General features: G+C 39.1%; 2 long non-coding RNA genes across 2 annotated transcripts; both read left to right on the top strand.

The window, feature by feature from the left end:
* Positions 1 to 464: 464 nt before the first annotated feature.
* On the top strand, positions 465 to 795 carry LOC310730469. The gene is made up of 3 exons (XR_014534849.1): positions 465 to 533; positions 607 to 669; positions 756 to 795. It is a non-coding gene; the product is annotated as an uncharacterized lncRNA (long non-coding RNA).
* Positions 796 to 844: 49 nt separating this feature from the next.
* LOC310730074 lies at positions 845 to 1,267 on the top strand. The gene is made up of 2 exons (XR_014534727.1): positions 845 to 907; positions 1,203 to 1,267. It is a non-coding gene; the product is annotated as an uncharacterized lncRNA (long non-coding RNA).
* Positions 1,268 to 5,640: the final 4,373 nt, after the last annotated feature.

Genomic DNA, 5,640 nt, shown 5'->3' with positions numbered 1-5,640 from the left:
AGGGCGACCAGTGGTTGCTGCCATTCCAGGGGGCAGTTCATCGCACACACCATGCACCACAAGTGATGGTGAAAAAATGGTGAAATGTAAGTTTACCTCTATGATTTTTTTCATTTTTTGTCCTAATAAATTACTCTCTCTGTCACTTAAAGGCTTTTTGAACAAGATTAATTTTTATGTAGGCTTATTTTATTTAACTGCATATGATGGATAGGCTACTGTGATCTTAGTCTGACATGTTACTCTTTTCATGTATTATTTTCTTTGATAATATTGAGAATTTAATGGGTTGTGTGTTCTTATAGATACTGATGGACGTATTGTATTATTGGACCCTCCGGAAAGAACACTGTCACAGTTGTAAGTGATTTGTTGTCAGGTACCTTTAGTTGCTTTTAGATATTATTATTTTTTTTTTTGGTCAGATAATGTATACTTGAATATTTCTCCTGTAGAATGAAGATGATGAAGATGACAATGAAGAGACCACATCTGCTGTGACAGAAGTGGACAATGCTGGTAGATCCACTGAGGTATGATGCATACCATTATAATGTATGGCCCCTTTTTGTATTAGAGTAACAAACTGTCATTGTCCTTTCACAGTACATACCTAGGGATTTGCCCACAGATGAGGGTCCTTCAACCTCAGCACACAATCTAAGCAGGGTAAGAATTTGTGTCCAGGTGTCCATATTTGAATTTTATTGTCTGACCAAACAATCTTATTCATTAAATTTTTTTCACCTTCCTAGTTGCCAGCAAAGAAGCTGTATAAGGTCCATCTTCAAAAACATATAAGAAAAAGTGACATGGAGATGGACTTATACAGCTTCAAATGGAAGAGAAAAGGCTCCTCATTAAAAAAGCAGCACTTGAAATTGAATTACTGGAGCATCGCCTTAAGGTGACAACTTGTCTGAATATTAATCTGTTGCATGTTAAAAGTGTTATGTGAGTGAGTGTGTGTGTGTGTGTGTGTGTGTGTGTGTATATATATATGTATGTGTGTGTATGTATATATATATATATATATATATATATATATATATATATATATATATATATATATATATATATATAATAATATGTTTGTGTGTGTGTGTGTGTGTGTGTGTGTGTGTGTGTGTGTGTGTGTGTAGTATGTGTAAAGCAATTAAAATAAAAACATTTTATTGAATTTTACTTTTATTGTTTTTTAGGAAATAAAGAAATAAACTGCCTGGCAGACCAGTGCAAAAAAATTTATAAAAGTAATTTTGACAGATCCTGTCTCTCAAAAGTCTTCCGTCTTTGTTGGCCTTTAAAATCTGTAGGTGTTCCTCTGGGCCATCTTCCTTAATACAAAGAGGGTGGCTCTCTCCTTTTATAGGGGCAATATTGTGAAGCACAACACAAGCCACTATATGGCTCTCTCCACCTTGGCCCGTGTTCGTCTGTGAGCCAGGTTAAACCGTGTCTGTGGTCCAGACTCAGGTTCAGGGTAGGGTGTCATTAAATAGGGCAGACAAGGGTATCCTCTGTCCCCCAGCAAGTAACCATTGTACTGTCCTGTAATAATTGAAGTGTATAACACAAATATAGTAAAAAGGAAAAAAAAACAATTGTATAAAGCAAAACATACCCTGCTGGCTGAAATGTCTGGCATAATGATGACTCGCGGAAAATTCTGGCATCATGCACAGATCCTGGCCATTTTGCCTCGACATTGGTAATGATTTGGGTTGCCTCACATATTACCTGGTTAGTGGAAAAAGTAATGACTTTAATGATTTTAAGAAGGGAAAAAATTAAGTTGTTACCTGCACATTGATTTTATGAATAGATTTCCTATTAACATAGTCTCCCTCATTTATTGGTGGAGCTTTAATAGGAATGTGAGTGCCATCAATGCACCCAATTACATTTGGGAACCCTAAAACAGAAAGTTATGGAAGTATGAAGTGTGTGTGCGCATAATGAATACATGTATAGATATAAATAATATGACTAAATAATAAATATGCGTCATAGATTTTACTACAAAGGACAAACCTGCCACTCTGTGGAATTCGTCTTTAATAACAAGCAAAAGTTTATGGCCAGGGAACTGTACAAATGTGGGTAAGAACTGTTTAAGTGCCAGACATACTGTACGAATGGCTCTACACACAGTTGCCTTTCCCACATGCTCTAAATCGCCCACACTGTACAAAAAAAGGCCAGACGCAAAAAACCTAAGTGTTATGCACAGAATGTTTTCGCTAGCATGAAACAAAGTATGAACCCTCCAAAAAGCACACATGCTTTTCAGCAGTTGTCACTCAGTGGTTAAAGGTTTGTGCCTCATCTAAACATGCTTCCCAGTCTGATCTCTTCCATGGTTCATTGGATTAAGGCTGGTGCCTCGCCGAAGTCCTAGACTTAACACTCGACACACACTCATTACTCATCTCAGCCCATTCCACCATCATCAGTCCTGCTTTCTGTCTGCTAGTTGCGATGTAGGTTATGTTCCTGCTTCCCAAATCTTTCTTTAGCTTTATATTCTTGTGTTGATGGTTCAAAGGTAGATAGACCTGCTCTAAACAAACTTCTCAGCCTGTCTTCCCTGATGGTTCAGTGGGTTAAATCAGATTTCTTGCTTTTGCTGGGGTTCAGGGTTCGAATCCTGCTTTCTGCCTGCCAGTCGCGATCAGGATTCACTTTCTACATTTTTTTTAGCGATATATTTTTGTTTTTAATGGGTTGAAAAGAAGTATAGACCTGCTCTAAACAAGCTTTCCAGCTTGTCCTTCCTGATGGTTCAGTGGGTTAATGCTGGTGCCTTGCTAATGGTATGAATCAGGATTCAATTCCTACTTTGTTCCTGCTAGTCACGATATGGGTTTGCTTCCTACCTCTGTCGTTAGCATTATATTCTTGTCTTGATGGATTGAAAGAAAAGATAGGACTGCTCTAAACAATCATCGCAGCCGGTCCTTCCCGATGGTTCAGTGGGTTAAGACTGGTATTTTGCTGTTGGTGGGGTTCACGGTTCGAATCCTGCTGTCTGTGTTTTTGTCTGGTCTGAATTACTTGCTTTGAAGCATGAAACGAAGGATAAACCCCCCAAAAAAAGAAGGAGCGTTGTGGGTCTTGATGGCTTTGTGATAAAAACCTTACCTCTGCGCTCAGAGGTTGCTGGTTCGAATCTGGCTTGTCCCCACACTGGGTAAGCTGTGTGGAAAGTAGTGTGTGGTGAGCAATGGAGTGGTTGACTGTGAACAAAGGCTGTGAAAACCTGCTGCTTCACAGCCTCAGAAAAAGTGAGGGTGATAGGTTTTTGGCAGACTTTTTCCCTATATATGCAAAACTAAGTCAATACTTTTTTGGACGTTTTTGCTTCATAACCCTCTGTTTTCAGCTTCTCAAGCGCTGGGGGGGCAGATGCCCGGATATTGCCCCCCTGCTTCAGGATACACCATCGGAAACCGTTCACATCCAACATTCCACGCAGCCATACCTGACCAGCAGAACCTTCGACACTCTTAACTTTGAGCCCTGGCCAGGGTTTGAACCAGCAACCTCTCAATCCAGAGGCAAAGCTCTTCCATTTGATCCACAGGATCTCCTGCAAGCACCTGAATTTTAGGACCTTTTTTGGTTCTTTTTTAAAACTTTTTAAACAATTTAAAGGAAAGCTAAGCGGTAGGAATCGAACCGGGTGAGTCAGATAGCAGCGACTGCTTCACTGACCATTACACTAACACAGGAGAGGCAAAGAAGCATTTGCTTATTAGACTCTTGGCTTTTCTATAATTAGGACACCACTGTTTTCTCTTAGATCATAATGGTAGAGGGTCAAAACTTCTCCTCCCTGTACATTCTCTCAGTAACCAGAAGTCTATGAGAAGTGACTCAGGTACAAGAACCAGATCTCCAACACCTACAGCACTAATATACCATGATTTACCAGCAACCACTTTTAATGACCTTTCATTGTTCTGTTTTTAAAAACTTCTTATTATGTTCAATATGAAACTAAAGGTAAGAGTCAAACAAGGAAAGTCTTACATTAGAGACCAAGACATTAACCGCTACACCACCAACAGGTAGCGAAGGGTTTGCTTATTATATATATTCCTTTGCTGCTATTCCAGTTCAACTTTTATCACACTTTATCCACCACAGTAGATGTTCATCTTTAAATAAAGCATTAAAGCAAAAAAAAAAAAATTAAAGCTTACAGCACCTGGTATTCCCAGGCGGCCGCCCATCCAAGTACTAACCACGTCCGACTCTGCTTAGCTTCCGAAATCAGACGAGATCGAGCGTTCTCAGAGTGGTATGCCCGTAAGCAAGAGTTGCCGTTCCAAATTGCCAATTAATTTTTGCCTTTCAGTTTATTTGTTCGCTTATATGCCTTTTCTGCTATTCCAGTTAAACTTTTATCACACTTTATCCACCACAGTAGATGTTAATCTTTAAATGAAGCATGAAAGCATAGAAAAAATAAATTTAAGCTTACAGCACCTGGTATTCCCAGGCGGTCTCCCATCCAAGTACTAACCAGGCCCGACCCTGCTTAGCTTCTGAGATCAGACGAGATCGAGCGTTCTCAGAGTTGTATGGCCGTAAGCGAAATTCGCTCTTCCAAATTGCCAATTTATTTTTGCTTGTCAGCGTGTTTGTTTGCTTATATGCCTTTCCTGCTATTCCAGTTCAACTTTTATCACACTTTATTCACCACTGTAGATGTTCATCCTTAAATTTAGCATGAAAGCAAAGAACAAAAAATTAAAGCTTACAGCACCTGGTATTCCCAGGCGGTCTCCCATCCAAGTACTAACCAGGCCCGACCCTGCTTAGCTTCCGAGATCAGACGAGATCAAGCGTTCTCAGAGTGGTATGGCTGTAAGTGAGAGTTGCTCTTCCAAATTGCCAATTTATTTTTGCTTGTCAGCGTGTTTGTTTGCTTATATGCCTTTCCTGCTATTCCAGTTCAACTTTTATCACACTTTATTCACCACGGTAAATGTTCATCCTTAAATTAAGCATGAAAGCAAAGAAAAAAAAAATTAAAGATTACAGCACCTGGTATTCCCAGGCGGTCTCCCATCCAAGTGTAACCCTCTTTCTCAATTATACTTTTTCGGGATTCATCATGTGCATGGGGAAATTAATTGATGAGAGGTTACTAAAATTTTAAATCAGGATGCATACACAAAACTAAACTAAACTCCGGACATGCAACTCTGGCTAGAGTGCGGAGAGGCCTGGTTAGCTTGAGTATAGCTATACTGCGTTCATTTGTTTTTTTTTCTTGTTAGCATAAAACTCCCATGCACATGTACTTAAACACCATAACCATTATTTGGGAAACAAATCAATTCAGAGATCACACCAAATCACACACACTTAAATATCAGACCACAAATATTGAATGTTAAACTCAAAATGTATTTGTATTCTTTTTTCTTAGAACTGGATGAGTTACAATCTCAACATGTCTTTTTAATTCACATAAAATAAATGAACAATACCCCAGGGTTCTTTTCTACTTATAAGTTTCATCAGTTTTGTGGTACCACAACGTTGGCGCGCTTGTTGGAGCTCAGTTGCAATCTTCCCAAAGAATATTGTCTGTACTCACGGTTCCTTGGTAACAGAAAGATTATA

Source organism: Silurus aristotelis, assembly GCF_946808225.1.
Source record: "Silurus aristotelis genome assembly, chromosome: 8".
Taxonomy (NCBI): Eukaryota; Metazoa; Chordata; class Actinopteri; order Siluriformes; family Siluridae; genus Silurus; species Silurus aristotelis.
Note: the sequence above shows the minus strand (reverse complement) of the source record. Positions and strands in the feature narration are given on the sequence as shown.